This window comes from Polistes fuscatus, unplaced genomic scaffold (genome assembly GCF_010416935.1).
Source record: "Polistes fuscatus isolate 324 unplaced genomic scaffold, CU_Pfus_HIC Scaffold18, whole genome shotgun sequence".
NCBI lineage: Eukaryota > Metazoa > Arthropoda > Insecta > Hymenoptera > Vespidae > Polistes > Polistes fuscatus.
The window spans coordinates 3,807,123-3,824,605 of NW_025113086.1; positions in this window are offsets into that span (position 1 = coordinate 3,807,123).

Here is a 17,483-nt window from a genome sequence, read left to right on the forward strand (position 1 = left end):
CTTCATTGTTCATACTTTTTTGTAATAAACTTTTTTTTCTCGTGTCTTTTAATTGAAGGGTAGCGGGTAGATTCTTTGTTTGCACTCTTAGCGAAGGAGGATCTACTTCAGGGATGCGACCCTGCCCACGCGAGCCTTGATTCTCTCCCATCTACGAAAATTGGGAGAAATCATGACCTACTCCGCAATCCTATCCCTAAATCATGATATCCTACTCCCCCCTTCAACGCTACACTTTAATTTTTCTTTTTGTTCACAGATGAAATAATTCTATTTTGCCAGAACTCCAACATTTTCCAACAACGACCCGAGGATTGGTCAATCTACGTTCGACTGCATTCGCATTCGTTATTATATATATTATACAGGGAAAAATGAGACCCCCTTAAATTGATGCCCCCCCCCTTTACAGAGTACAAAATGCACAGACGTGGACACGGACGACCTGAGGATTGGCTACACTTCATTGTTCATACTTTTTTGTAATAAACTTTTTTTTCTCGTGTCTTTTAATTGAAGGGTAGCGGGTAGATTCTTTGTTTGCACTCTTAGCGAAGGAGGATCTACTTCAGGGATGCGACCCTGCCCACGCGAGCCTTGATTCTCTCCCATCTACGAAAATTGGGAGAAATCATGACCTACTCCGCAATCCTATCCCTAAATCATGATATCCTACTCCCACCTTCAACGCTACACTTTAATTTTTCTTTTTGTTCACAGATGAAATATTTCTATTTTGCCAGAACTCCAACATTTTCCAACAACGACCCGAGGATTGGTCAATCTTCGTTCGACTGCATTCGCATTCGTTCGAAATGCTTGAGAATGACGAAAGGATATTGACGAGTTCCACGCTTAGCGAAATCGATTGTTTATCGTCTTAGATGGTTACAATCGCAAGTCGTTGAAGCACACGGATACAGGGAAAAATGAGACCCCCTTAAATTGATGCCCCCCCCCCCTTTACAGAGTACAAAATGCACAGACGTGGACACGGACGACCTGAGGATTGGCTACACTTCATTGTTCATACTTTTTTGTAATAAACTTTTTTTTCTCGTGTCTTTTAATTGAAGGGTAGCGGGTAGATTCTTTGTTTGCACTCTTAGCGAAGGAGGATCTTCTTCAGGGATGCGACCCTGCCCACGCGAGCCTTGATTCTCTCCCATCTACGAAAATTGGGAGAAATCATGACCTACTCCGCAATCCTATCCCTAAATCATGATATCCTACTCCCCCCTTCAACGCTACACTTTAATTTTTCTTTTTGTTCACAGATGAAATAATTCTATTTTGCCAGAACTCCAACATTTTCCAACAACGACCCGAGGATTGGTCAATCTACGTTCGACTGCATTCGCATTCGTTATTATATATATTATACAGGGAAAAATGAGACCCCCTTAAATTGATGCCCCCCCCCTTTACAGAGTACAAAATGCACAGACGTGGACACGGACGACCTGAGGATTGGCTACACTTCATTGTTCATACTTTTTTGTAATAAACTTTTTTTTCTCGTGTCTTTTAATTGAAGGGTAGCGGGTAGATTCTTTGTTTGCACTCTTAGCGAAGGAGGATCTACTTCAGGGATGCGACCCTGCCCACGCGAGCCTTGATTCTCTCCCATCTACGAAAATTGGGAGAAATCATGACCTACTCCGCAATCCTATGCATATTCCATGATATCCTATTCCCACTTCCACGCTACTTCCAAATTTTTCTTTTTTTCTATAGGTAAAGTATTTGTAATTCGTCCGAAGTCCAACATTTCCTAACAACGTCCCGAGAGTTGGTCAAACATCGTTCGACTGCATTTGCATTCGTTCGAAACGCTTGAAAATGACGGAAGGATATAGATGAAAGTCTGTAGAAAGCCTTAATCCAAATTCGCGATACCCTCTCCTTTTTCGAATTCCTCCTTCGCTATACTCGAAAAGAGAAACTCAAGCAAGGTTCATAAGAATCGAAAGAGGATAGAATGATATGATAACGAAGGCAATCTTAGAAATCTACTTGGGATTTTTGTCTGAGAGTATGAAAAAATAAGGGAAATATAGAAAAAAGAGGTAGGTGATGTATTTTTTGGAGCGAGTTTTAGACGTCGAGAAGAACAGTGAGAGACGTCATACCTAGACGACAGACATTATGGATGACAGTGTCATAGGCAGAGGGGTTAACAGGCTGGACAGGACAACGCAGTGTCAGTTTCCAAGGGGTGCAGAGTGCAAGAGACAACGAATAATTCATCCCTTACTCTCCTCGCGAAATACACAATATACGCATGTAACTGCATAACGAATATCTTCCTACGACTCGTGTACCGTTGTGTTTCGAGTTCGTCCGAATAAAATAAAGCACAATGATTACAACCCACGACCCAACTTCATTATGCAATGTTTCGCTACATCTCATTATGAATTTCATAACATCGATCGAATCCGTTCATTTAAATTGTCATACGTAAGAAATTAAATACGCGGGTGTATATCGAGGAAGATTAATTAGCATCAATGGAGTTATATTTTGGAAAGATTTACAATCTTCCTACTTACACCTTTTGGCAAAAAGCGAACATTTGGTGAACATTTGAATGAGAAAAGTTTTAATCGCGTTAAAGTTGAACGGATTAAACGCTGACTCTCTTTCTCTCTTGATTACGAATACGCAAATAGCTGGCGTGTATATTAGCCGTGGCAGTAAAATTTCGTAATATTTGTCTCGGAGTTATGGCATATTAAATCGTCGATATGGCAGCATCAAGAGAGAAAGACGGAATACGAGAGAAGGAGAGTGGGCTTTCCATAAAACCAGAAGCAGAGAAGCTCGGTAAAAGGATAGGGAGACGAGGTAAATGCAAGAGAACCGTCGACCACCGGTGGGTATATTAATCCGTAATGGCGAAACGATTAGTCAAGCTTGCCTGCAGACCCCACACAGTGCTGACAGTCGCACGCGCGACCTGCACATGATTAATAATCATCGTTCGACCAACGTTATCGGCGTTAACGTTATCGCTATCTCCGTGTTCATACTTGGTCGCCCTTCTTCTTACCCTCACTTATTGTCCATTGTTAGTTGCTATCGGGATGAGGACGGGATGAATGTGCCAAGGTATATAAAACAAAACTCGTCTTCTTCGAAGAACCAAGTTTTACCATTGGGTAATACGAAAACAGGTGGAAGATGGAAGAGATACTAGACTCGAGAGAGGATATTTTGCGGCTGGTACGATCAAATCCTAGGGTAAACCAAGGGAATCCGGCCTGGCTGGCTTTATCCTCGCACGCTGCGGTCTCCTACTAATGCTGCAATAAACATGCATCTACGTGAAAACACGGCCAGACATAAACTTCGCGAACTTTCTCTCTCTCTCTCTCTCTCTCTCTCTTATTCGTATGCACGAATGGAAAGGAAAAGAAGAGGAGATATATCAAAATTCTCTGCAGAGAAGGATCTCGTATCGAATTTTTTCAATTTCATTACGGATATTCCCGAGGAACAGATTCTTTTCGACGATTACGATTGCGACATAGACACTTTTGCTTAGAGCTAAAAGTACAAAATGCAAAAACACGTAAAAAGGAAGAAATAAAAAAAAAGTCTTTTCTAAAAGAACGATTTTTCTCTTTCCACTCGGCGGTTACCATTTTAATCCCACTCCTGATGCACGAGCACGAGCTTCCTCTTCTTCTCTACTCTTTTCGCGAATTACGCGCGGACGACGCGGTTATTTTAAAAGATTGTCTTCCACCACTAATACTTTCTTCGGAGCGACATCTTTAATCTTACGATGCAAGCGAATATTTTCTTTCCATTTTTCTCGACGGACCAAAGAAACAGAGAGATTCTTATTGTCTCCGCAAAAATTAAATGCTCCTTCGAGCACTTTCCAGTCTTTGCTGTTTTTTCTTGGCTTCGAACAAACTGCTAAAGTATACCAAGGATCCTTCCTTTCATCGATACGAATTCGATTTTATATATAACCATGCTCCAAGATTTAATACATATAACTTTGAACGAGTCTAAAAGTTCTAGAAAGAAAAGTAATGCGAGCGGCAAGAGAGAAGGAGAGAAGGAGAGAGTTTTGCCTTTGGAAAAATACACGTAGCGGTTCAATTATCGCTAGCTAAGCTTTCCGTCCAATTTCTTAGCTTTTTTTTTCTCTTTCCATCGTTGACGAAGTCGGTAGGACGTCGAGGACGAGGAGGAGGGCTGGCAACGTGCCTCCCTAGCAGCGACACAACGTAGCACTGCATCCGACAAGCGTGTAATTCGCCTACCTCGAAAAATCATCGCCGTGGAAAAAACGTTCTAGCTGTTCGAAAGCCGAAACATAGTAAACGCGAACGGGAGACGGTGAAAGAGAAATTTGTTCTCGTCGAGTCGAGTCGAGTCGAATAAGAAGTACCACTACGGCGGTCACTTTGTCCGACTACCGATTCTCGCTCGATTTCACGGAAATTCGATTTCGGCGCTACGGGAGTAAGAACGTTCCCAACGTCGACGGAGTTGAAACGGGTCGCTGGGTATTCGGATAATTCAACCATTAGACAAAACGATCAAACTACTAACAAACTTTCTACTTGTACTCTAATGTGCGGGATAAGAGATATTTCGAGCACGTAACGGAACGTAAACGATATTCAAAATTGCGAGTTATGGCTACTCCGAAATTAATCAAGCGAAAAGTTCGGCCTAAAAAATGAATAAACCTAAGACCTCAGAAAAATGAACACCTGTGGCTCCAAAGTCGATCCCGCAAATGAGATTGGATAGGAACGAGTTGTACAAACTTTTTTCTCCATTCGCTAATTTCATGGGAAGCCCGAGAACTTTGTTTTTCATAAGATATCAAGTATTGCGACGAGGAGAACGACCTTCTCGTACGTCCCGAAATAATTTCGAATCGCTTCCAGAACGCCTCGTCGTGGCAATTAAGCGGTCAAAAGCAGGTGTCACGGCACATCTACCAGATATATTTCGAATCGAGTTTTCCACACACGCACACACACACACACACTCTAACTCGGGCATCTCTCGCAATCTACACTTCCGGTCGAACGCTTCGAAAAGTCGCGATCCGCATCTCGCGCAAAGTCGGCCGGCACGTTCTACTTCCTTTTAATCCTCCGGAGAGAGAGACGATCAAATTTCTCGGTCTATTATAATCCATAGATATCTCTGTTAGTCATAGATGTCGAAGCTGATATTTTCTCATTATCATTTTGCTGCTCGAGCTAACTTCTCGAACAATGGCGCTCGCTCCCTCCTTACTCGCCTTTAGATACAAATCGGAGTTTGCGATTATTGGCAAGTACGATAGGCATACATACCCACGCACGCGTACTTGACACCAGGAATATATGAAGCGATACAGCATCTTCTCCTAGGTTGTTTCTATTTGTAGTCGAGAATTTTCGGCCGCTGGCATTCGGCTCTAACGTTCGAAACGGTGCTCCAGGTATTATTTCTGTTCGGGATACCCAATGACCCGTATTCCTATTCTAAAAGTTCACCAGAAAAAGAGAGAGAAAGAGATGCTGGACTTTTTGGCCAGTCTTTCTTTCCCTCCATTGTTGCGTCAATGATATCCAACGACTTTATGCTCGACGATACGCGAAAGTCGAAGGAAAGAACGTACTTCTTCTGGAAATGACAGCTTCTTGCACGAGCGATTACCTCGATATGCCACCAAGCAGCACGAACATTTCTTCCAAACTTTTTCTTCTCGATCACGAGAAAATACGATCAAACAAAAATTATATTAATCGTTTTCTTTTCAATTTATAGTTTCTACCTATACTTTTTTTATTTGTCTTTAAAGATAGGATATATTTAACGTTAATAATTACGCGATATCGATATATACTTGCATCGATAGTTTGCATTATTCTTTAGGTTGCCATTAATCTCATTTTCCTATTCCTCGCTCGTTTCGCAACACCCTCGGTTATTAAGGTCGACGCAACGAGCTCGCGAGATATGCTTTATATTTAAGAGAAAAGAAAAAGAAAAAAAGAAAAAGAAATACAAGACATCGTTAAACTTCGGGCCATCCTCTTTCTTTCTTTTCTTTTATTTTTTCTCCATTTTTTTTTCTTTTCTTTATTAATGGCACCAGTATCTCTCGACTTACACGACGTCGTTTCGTTTAATTGCAACCAAGTTGCCCGGAGGTGGGATAACGAGAACTTACGTATGAAACGTGGAAAACGAGGACTCGCGATATGATTAATAAAGAAATGAAAATAGAAAAATAGAAGAATATTCCCATGATCAAAATCTTGACGCAGCTGCCCCCTTCTGATCAAGAAGATAATTCCTTTAGCTTTGTCGATACGTTCCATTAAAGTGAAGTCAGTTTGAGTGATATCGTTTGTAAGAAAAGTTAAAAAAATGTTCTCAACTTTCTCTCGGATCGCTATCTCTCTCTTTCTTTTTCCGATTGGTCGGCTTTGTCTCGAATAATAACGTGGAAGAACTCGAACGCGACCGGCATAAAATAATTCGCTTCGCGTTCGCGTTCTCTCGTCTAATAATTTTCAAGTAAAAACTACGAAGGAGAAGAAGAGAAGAGAAGCGTCGCCGTCAGCTCGCAAGCTCGTGAATTATTTAAGCATCTTTTTAAAACGTTTTCGTTGTCCCGCGCAGGCGCCGGTACCTACCCGAGCTACGTATACCTTCTGCGCCTATTTCAATGAAAAAAGAATGCCGCCAATTATTTTCCGGGCGAGGAGAAAGGCCGCTTTAAAGCGCGCACATCGATTTTACTCGCTTTCGCACGGCTTAATTAACGTCACCTTGCCGTTGCCACGGATATCTACGTGCACATATATAATACTTGCTCGTAGGGAAAAAAAAAATATAAAATAAGAATAAACACCCAACCCGCGCCCGACGAAAATCCTTTTCCGTTCGTTCGCCTCGATAAGCTTGCGCTTACGATTGATTTTTCTTGTTTCTTGTATTTTTTGTTCGTCCACCAGCCGAGAGTCCACTCCTCCAAACTTGATGTTTGCTAAGCGCTGCGACAATTTTTCCGAGCACCGACCACCGTTCGATGTTAAATCGCTTTCGAACGAAGCCCCTTCATTTAAATATTTGCCGCGACGAACAAGACCGTCCAATTTATTAACCCTTTGCCCTCGGAAGGTTACTCTCGGTCACCACTCGATTTAACAGGATCATTCGACCGATAACGATGTTTATTTAAGCATATGCATTAGGCATATAAAATGCCATAAGCTGTGCATTCGACGAAATAGAGTAGCCCTGAGCCGCCAGGCAATCGCATTCTTACCCTAGGAAAAAAATTGATTTGCTTCACAGGTCGCCAGTTGGATAGCGCTGCACTAGCTTAGGTACGACCCAACTGGCAAGCCAACCCATAATCAGTAGATGCCTATATACACTCGACTAGTTGATACATACATAATGGATGCGACGGGAGTCGGATAATCTACGAATTGTCGAGCATTCGCCTACGAATCAACAAACGAGATATACCATGAATGTCTGCATATTCATCCCTGTCTAGTTCTTACGTCAGAAGACCAATATTATCCTAACGAGAAACATAGAAAGGAAGAAAAGATATTTCAATCGAAAGAACGTCCAATCTTTTTCTTCGTCGACTAACGAAGCTCCGCGCGTACGCAGATATCTCGAGTGATATTCACGAAGCTTTCAGGCGCGAGAAAGCCTTTTCTTTTCTTTCCTTTCTCTTCTTCTTCTTCTTCTTCTTTGATATCGGTTATCCATGTGTATATATATATATATATATGCATCTCATAAAACTCGCAGCCCCGTAAAGAAGCTCCGGTCTCGTGCATAAAACCTTCAATGAAGCGTCGATGCAACGGCAAAAGAGAAGGGGAGAGGTGCTAAGGGGAGAGAAAGTGAACGGCGAACGATTTTTACGGCTGGTTTTACGGAGCTTTTCAATGAGACGCGACGCGACGCGACACACCGCATTTCTTTTTATCTTTTCCTATTTTCTTAGCCGCGCAAGAAAAAAGACTTACAACGAACTACGAGCTGTTTGCGCTTCGTGAGAATACTCTTTCTCTCTTTTACAGAGATTAGGCACGATTCGCATTTTCTCCTCCTAACGACATCGAAAGTCTTTCCCTTTTTTTCGAATCTATTTAATCAAATTCCCCTTAATTTTTTATCTACGATAACAACGGGTAATCAAAAATTGCACAAATTTCTAACTGTAACTTTCGATCTCTGTACGTTGTTGTTATCGCGCCGAGCTGTTAAAAAGGAAGGAAGCTTCGTGGAAGCGTGTAACGATAACAGATTCCGCGCGTGTTCACGTTGAACGATATTTGTTTGTAAACTCGAAACCGATGCATCACACGAGAGAACAGAGAAAGAGAGAGAGAGAGAGAGAGAGAGACGCAACACGCGATACGCAATGCATTTCGAGGGTGTGCTTCCAATCTCATTCACATAGGAAGAGACAGAGAGACGAAGAGAGAGAAAGAATGACGTTTGCGTTGTAGGTGGACGAACACAATGTTCAGGAGATCCGAAAATCACTCGCATTACAAAGCGACGCGCTGTCATGCGAACACATAGGTTATTTGTTCCTGGCGATGCTCCAACTTGGATATTCTTTCCTCTCCCAGCAGCACCAATAGCATCATCTAGCCATCCACCGATATTTCTAAGACATCTAACGAATCAAAGTGCTCGCATTAGCGACAACTTATTACAGCTTTAATTGCTAGATAAAGTTTAGCTAAAGGTTCGGTTAGGTTTACTTTCGGTTAAGAGAAAAAGAAAAGAAAAAGAGGGTTGATTAGAGTCAGTCGGTTGGAGGGTGATTTCGGGGAGAATTCGTGGCGTTTCTCCGAGCTACCGAGGAAAGGAGATAAAGCGTTGGGTTTTATCTTCTCGCGTGATTAAGCCGCGGGACTGTAAATCATCGATTATATTCTCGTTAGGCTAAATAGTCTCTTCTTCCAGCTCCCTCCCTACCACCTCCTATAATATCTAGAAGGTAGAATTCTCCTCCTTTACTACGGATGAACGCGTTCGAGTGGAAAGATAGCACAGATCCTTTTCTTTCGCCCTCCTCTATCCGTCTATTATGTTTCAATTTAAAAACACCTTTCTCGGCCACGAATCGATAAATCGTTGAAATCTGAAAAGAAACCCTTCTCTTTTCCTTCGTCCTTTTTATGTAAGATCGATCCGCTTTAAGCCGACCTTTCGACGTTGTCTTTTTACATCTTTTTACATATTTCGAGATAATTAAAATGCACATATTTTTGCCAGATAATGAAAAAAAACTTGGAGTAAAGGTATACGCAAAAAAGACGGTCTAGGCAGATGCACGATGGGGATAAAGCGAACGAAGACAAAACTCTATTACGGAAAGCGATTCAACGCGTGTTACAGCGAAATCGAGTATACAGCGAGACGATTATGTCCCATCGTGCGAAGCCAGCCGCAGATTTCATTATCCTCCTTTTCAAAGGAACTGTCACCCCAAATGCCGTTCCTCTGAGTGAAAGAAAGAAAGAAATAAAAGAGACAAGGAGAGAGAAGTAGAGAGAAAGAGTATGAGGGTAGGTAGGACGAAGCCCTTCGCGATCTCGAGCACTTTGAACCCCTGAAATGGCGTTTACTGCTCGAAGAACTCACCGCTCAGCGCTTTTGCCGCCGTCCCGTTATTTTCACCAAGTCTTGAGAGTCCTCAAGAGTGCATCGAAAAGACGTCGTCATCGTCCTCGAGCATATCGTTTAAAAAAAAAAAAGAGAAGAAAAGAAAAAGAATATAACATTTAAAGAGACAAGACTCTGCACAAACAATTTATAAATTATTCCTATTATATTTAAATAAGAAGGATATAAGGAAATCCCGTTAAAAGTTGGCGAGCACGCATAGCAAACTAATCATTTACGTAAACTACCTGAAGGTATATATACGTCCATCCATCTTGGAGAAAGACGAAGTTTATACGTCGGGCCAAGTTTCCGAGATGGATTAGTCACGAGCCAGATTAAGCCAAGAAGCCTATTGTATCGCGGATTTACTAAACTGCAAATAGACTTGTACGAGTGAAAGCTTCAAACGGAACGGAAGAAGACAAAAAGAAGAGAGATTACGCAAAACGAAGGAGTCTTATAGGAACTATGACCAACAACTTTTGTGACCAACACATAGGAATGTAGGGAATGAATAAATTCCTGTTAAAGAAAAAAGGAAGAGTCGGGATCGTCAAAAATCACCGTCATCATCGTTCTTCTATGGGTATAAATCAGAAGAAAGAAGAGTTCACCCTTCGTGACAAAAGCAGCAACAGCAGCAGCAGGGTCCTTGAGAAGGAAGACGACCACGATGATGGTAGTGGTGGTTGGTGGTGATGGTGATGATGGTGGTGGTGGTGGTGATGGTAGTGGTAGTGGGCACGGCTCGTATAAATTTTCTTTCTGCCATTTTTTCTCGCATCGCTCGACGGCGAACACGAAAGGGGCGGAGATAAAGCTCGCAAACAGGCGAACCGCAGCCGAATCGTTTGTCATACGAAAAGTCTCTCCAAACAATAAAATGGCATCGCGAGAATACGAATTCCAAGTGTCGAAAATCCTATTAGAAAAATGTGCAAACGAGCAATATGTTAACGATACTGCCAGCGAACGAGGATAATTTTAATCAAAAATCTCTCCTTGTCCTTTTTTGCCTTCTTTATTTTTTGCCCTCCCTTCCGTTCCCTTACTTTTTGTCGAGAGACTCCTCCCTTCATCGACGCACATTTTCCACCTCGTTCCTACTTTTATTTTGTGTTTTCCCAACGGCCGTGGAATTTTTATGAAAGAGTCAGCTTCCAAAAGAGAGCCTCTTCTCGTCCACGCTCGATAAATTATTACGTTAAACATTAAATATTCGACGGTATCGACAATCTCCCTCGTTCAATATATCGATTCGATATCTGCCTTCCACCAGAGAGCACGTCCCTACATATGTATTCTCATAGAAACTTCTTTCACCGTTAACAATACCCTTTCGTTAACGATATGTGCATGCGTTGATCTCGCTAATATGCGAATGATATCTCGGAATCAAATTTCCAAATTTAAATATTACCACTACTATTACCAATATAGCGAAAATGAAACGAGGAGCTTCAATTAATTCTAATTGGTCGACGTGCTGCTACTGGCTACTTTTCATCGATCTTTTAATTAATTAATATCTACTACACTCGCGTTAAATTAGCCGAATGCGTGAGCGGGGTGTTGCGAACGATAGAAGAAGCGCATAAATAAACTCTATGGGAATTTTAATTCACTAAATTTCCAAGAAGTTTAACAAAAAACGGATAGAAGAGACACCTGCTCCCAAACGGTGAAAACTTTCCTTCGTTTTGCCAGAAAAGAAAACAAAACGTATACGTAAACTCGTATTTCGTTCTTACTTGAGAAATAAAAAGATGGAGAAAATTGTTTCCCAGTTAGATCCGGACTATTTCAAAGTTGCGAGACAAATGCTCGCCCTTGCTCGCCTCGGAGACAAATCAGCCTATACCTATAACTGTACGTGGACAAAATAGATACCCATAGAAAATACTAGTTCGCATTTAATTAGAATAATCTCGATCGCGGTTCGTTGTCGTCGGTTTTACGCGCTGCACGGACATTTAGCGAATAATCCATGGCTATGTTCGTAATGCATAATCCCTCAAAGATTTAACTTGTCAGGGAAATATTCGTAAAATAAGGACGGCGAGAGAGAAGAGAAGATATTCGTGACTCGAACGTAACTCACACTTTCGCGTGGATCCAAGAATCGATCCTCGCAGATCCTACTCCCGAGATACCCGGGAGAACGTGGTACACAAGAACAAATGTCTACGTGTTCGGTGAACGGTAAAGCGCGTTCAGGATTCGAATAGTATGCTACGTCGTTTGTTATTTCGAGACGGTACGCTCGAACGAGTCTCCGTACTTCGATCTCTCTTTCTCTCCATCATACATCGCGAAAAAATGTAAATCCTTAACTCGGGATCGAGATACGTGTTTCTCGAGAAAATAATATCCTATCCCATCCGATAAATAAGAGATCCGGAAAGAAATGTAGATGCATCTCGTCAAGTATTTTATACTTTAAAAGAGTCTTCTCGAAGGCGATAAACTATCGATAAATCGAACCTGAAATTGGATTGGCTGATTAAGAATGCCTGCTAGATGGCAACCGCCATAAAAGTCCCAACGAACCTCAGGAAATTAATCTTCTGATCCGTGATACGAGTATACCACCGGTTTGCCGGTGGTGGCAGCGGTAAGGTATACCGGTGCGACGGCATTGCGCAGGGAAGGAAACTTTGGTCAATTACGTGGGTCGGCCCTCGACGAAGCCCTACGACGTGTAGGGTGTAATCGAAGAGCGGGCTGTCGCCATCGAATCCGCCTGCAAATTGTTTTCCGCAAATTGGATCGCTCTCCTTGAACGTCTCACCGTGATTCAGAAGGTATCGCTAGGTCGAATCGAATCGAATGACTATCAATCTCCTTTCTTCTTTTTTTTACATTGCAAACTTTTACTGGATACTTATTGTTAGATACGAAAAAAAGAAATTGTCGCGTCACAATATTCTCATATAAATAGATTAAACCTTTTCGTTTATTTTGCCGAAAGATCCTGCATAAGCTCCGAAAGAAAGTCAAATAAAAGAGATATATGTATCGCGGTATTCGCTTAAATATGACATTTACATGACGCAAAGACTAATGCCTTCCTCGTTGAAACGCGACGACGTGATGGGGTTTTAGGAAGACAACGCAAAGCGTGACAGACAACGGATACATCTGAATTCAAGCTCGTCATGCGAAGGTTTCGCTTCGAGCAGGAATAAAACAATAGGGGAGACGCGAAAGGAGACAATGAAGAGAAAGAGAGAGAGAGGAAAGAGTCTCTATTTCTCTCCCCTTACGGTAGTAAAGCATATTTACTCATCTAGCCAGTAACCAAAGCTTTGAAAAACAACGAGAAGATAAATAAGAGAAAATAAATGGAGATAGAAAGACAGCAGCTGAGAGAACCTGGTGGTTTTAACGACAGGTCAAGTTACCAAGGGTTCGACCTTTTCCTATCGAACCTTGCCGTCTACCAGACGATTAAGCAGCGAATTAATCGTCTCTACGCGATCTATGAATCCTTTCGCTAAACATTTCACATATTCGTATGCACCCACATATTTTATGCGACCTATGTACTTGGACAGATATTTCAAAATCGCAACGCCACGAATACTTTATCTTTTACTGCAAAAAAGAGAGAGAGAAAACGGGCTGTGCGGTTACTTTTTGCGAAAAAACAAGTATTCCTATATCTCAAAACTTTGGTAATAGTCCCTCCTTCTCTGCAGGTCCTTTACATCTGCGCGCACACGGCCATGTAAGCGAGCACGTGTATTCGTTCGTCGTCCTCATTCGCGGCTTCACATATGAAAGGCTAAAAATGCATACTCCAAACGGTCCTATCCGGTATTGTTTGAACTTTCGAACGAAACCGCTATAATTCACAGAAGCCCTCGGAACGAACGGCGAATCATTACTAAAAGCACTGCTTTCCTTCCCATCCTAGCAATCTACGAATACAACCAACGAAACGCGCAATCGATTCGGGGACCTATTATGCTTACATTTTTATTCCGAATAATAGTCCAGATTGCCGCTGTATACTAGGTGAACAGGGAGAAAGCTCATAACAGAATCTTCTTCGTAACTCTATTTGGAAGGAAATATTGGAGCGTTTAGTTTCACCTAGCACACCCCCTATGCAGATTTTGCGTGGAAAACGAATGGAAAAGCGTTATCGCATTATCGACAATCGTTGCGGACCACTTTCGCGAAAAATATCTCGCGTACGATCGATATTGCGAGATGATCGCATTTTAATTGAAAAATCGCCACGAGAAATGAGACTTTAACGCTGTGCGATTCGTTCCACCGCTATTAAATATCACTCGGTTTTCATTGTTTTTAAGGGTGAGAGAGAGAGAGAGCTTTAACGAGTCGATCTCATGTCAGGGAGAAAAGAATAGTAAAGTAATACTTGTGCGAGCACGATTTTTACAAAATTAAAAATAATAAAAAACGTTTAGCGAAATTTAAGCGAAAAAATTCATTTAGAAGAATTACTTTTGGCAATTAATCGAAGCGAATATAACCTTTATTAGTGAAACCGAATTGTCTGATGAGGCCTCAAAGTTGTGGTCGGTTGGCAAATATATCAGTATGACGAACGACGAGAGAGAGAGAGAGAGAGAGGAAGAAGAGAGGAGAGAAAGAGAGTCCCAAGAGGACATCCTGTAATTTGACATTAGCCGTCTTCCGTCAGCGTCGCTAGCTTAATTACATTCCACGATGATGCTCCTCGCTTATTGTATCCTTGAACGAAGTTATGCCTCTGACGATGAAAGAGCCGAACGTACCTAGCTAGCGTAGACTTGGATGGGAAAATTGAAACGGTCTCTGGTGACGATCGTCGTTCACCTAACTAAATTCGATAAATTACAATTTACTCATTTTTCTCAGACGCGACGAAAAAAAGATATCGTAGTACCAAAGAAAGGAATTTTTTCAAATCTTCCAACTAGATATTAGATGGATCGAGCGTCGATCTAATTTTAGAGCCCGCCTAACGATGGACCCAACCCTGAAGGGAGACAAGGGAGATCTCTCTCTCTCTCTTGCACGCGATGAAAAGGTAAAACAGGTTTCAGCAGAACGTACAAGTATGGGAGCATAGAAAAAGCTGCTCAATGAAGCTTGCGAGGACGGAAAATCGAAGCGATCGACGTCAACCAAGAGCTTTGATCGCTCGGCCGAGCCTTCTTTCTCGAGCTAGAAAGAGATACGAATAGACACGTGACCGAGTCTAATTCCGATTACGAGAGAAAGATAGAAATAAAGGGATAGTCCGCGTACAAGCACGAAAACGCAAATATCCAAGTATATACGTGATTATCCGGGTTTGCCAATGCGAAATTCATCGATACCAATTACCGCGTTCCACGAATAATTTCGAATGAATATCGAAACAAAATTCTTCTTTCCCTTCCTTCTTTCTCCCCCTCCTTTCTCTTTTTTCGCATCAGAAATTCGAGGATAGACACGATAAATAGCCTTCGATGACGTCGTAGGATCCTTTTTTTTTCGCTTTCATCAGATCACGAAGGTGTCGCACTTGAGCGACGTTACTTTACACGGTTTCTAAACGTGTAGATAGAAAAATATATATACAAGACGATCTAATAATTATCGGAAACCTAAGAATATCTATTCGATCGATCAAAAAGTTAGTTAGTTAATATACGGACTTTAATTTCAACCATTAAATCATATTACAATATAAAAACGTATTTCTCTCACGTGAAGCCTCCACGATATAATGGTTTATCCAGCGAAGATATTAGAAATATTTGGAAGAACGTCGGATATGTATAATGATCGTTTCTCGACTAACCGCAGGATCGTTTTACCATAAATTACATGACCGCCACGAATGCCGGCATAGTTTGCGAGAGAATCTATGAACGGCTCTCGACTGGAAACGAATGTACCTTCGCAAGTATTTGCATTAAGATAACGAACTTTAAACTAATGAGCTCGCCTAATATCATGACGAAGTATTAGCGAAAAAAAAATAGCGGTGGTTCATTCTGCTTTAAAAGCTATCAACAAAAAAGAAAGAAAAAAGAAACCTGTTGCAATGAAATACTTTGGACAACATTGTCCAATAGTTATAATGGATTTTTTCTTCTTCGTTTTTTTTCTAATTAAAATGAAAATTGTCAAGAATTATTTTTCACTCGATACAGGCGAATAACAAGAACTCGCAAAACTATTTAAATGAACGTTAAGACTCGTTCCCTCTCGATTCGACTTACAAAATCTCTATGTTTCAACGGTCGTCGCACGTTTTCCTCCTCACGCGCGAATCACGTCCTGCATACCTAAATGTGCAATTAGCTCCGCGTGTAATTTTACTTCGGGCACGGTATCGCGTTCCGCATAAACACCAACGGTCGATAAAAAAAGAATAGAATGAAGGAAAAGAGATGGAGAGGAAGGACACGTAATTAAACACGAATGACACTTTTGTACATCTTATTTTTCGTCTTCTTTAGCCCGTTTGCGCCCAATATTGAACATAGGCTTTCCTTAACGCATGTTAAGGGTTTTTTTGGCCATAACTCGCCACGCTGGCCATACGGGTTGGCGAGTATAAAATTATAGGATATTAAGAAAGGAGAATTTGTGGGTTTGAAAGGAGAGTCAGGGATAGGACAATGGTTTCACCCGTATGGTCTTGGGAGATAAACCAAGGCTCGCGTAGGCAGGGGCGCGTCCCTGAAGTAGATCTGTCAACTATCGGGTTCATAGTTGAGTATCTACCCGCTACCTAAGTACATCCTATTACGAGTGTGTAATCATAAAAAGATAGAGCGAGAGAGTGAGACAAGATCAAATTCCAAAAGTTCCGAAAAATCTTACCGATTCGTAAGGAAGCAATGAACCTGGATAAAGATGGAGAAGAGAGAGAAATATAGAAAGAGACGAAGAATATAAACCGTCCTTCCTAACAGACTTTCAGAATGTTTAATAAGCGACATCAGCGTGTCTGTGGTTTTCACAAAAGCGAAAATGTAAATTCAGCGTTTTCGCTGGCATAAAAGGCTTGCAGGAGCCTTCGGAGGGTGGAGAATGTTCCTTCTTGTATAACCGGCATTAAAATTGCAAACTGTGCAATGGACTATCTCCCTATTCATTCTCTTTTTCCCTTCCTCTCTCTCTTTTTCTCTCTCTCTTTCTCTGTTTCTCACTATTTCTCTTTCTATATATATATATATACATATATATAAATATATCTCTCGTCGATCTTCTTTATCAGCAATCAGACTTGTCTTCGGATGTCTTCGAGTATTGACACGCAAATAACAGAATCGAAGGACGACACAAAACGATAGCAATAAATGCTGCTTATCTTCGAGTTATAAATCGTAAGACTTTGATAAATATATCGTCCACGCAATTCCTGTTATATCGGTTGCTTTCTAGTTAATCCTCCTATGTAACTTTGCGTTTATACTCTGGATATAACTGATATTCAGAATTAAATATATTATATTCTAATTTCAAGATTTCTCTTATTCTTTGCAAGGTTAAACAACTAAAGTGTTTACTATCTTCGCACGCTGCTAAGATACTTCGTAACGTGTTTATATCTATTATAAACGTACTTGGATTTCTATCGATTAATAAATAAACAGTCGATATTTTATTCTAGCCCACGGATGCAACCAAATATTTTACCCCAATACTTTACACATAGAAAGATATCTATACAACTTACGAAACATAGCTTTGTGAAGGTTTTCTTAAAACGATAAGAACGAGTACGTAGAATTATTTCAAATTAAACGATTATCATTGAGAGATGTTCGCCGAGCGACCATGAT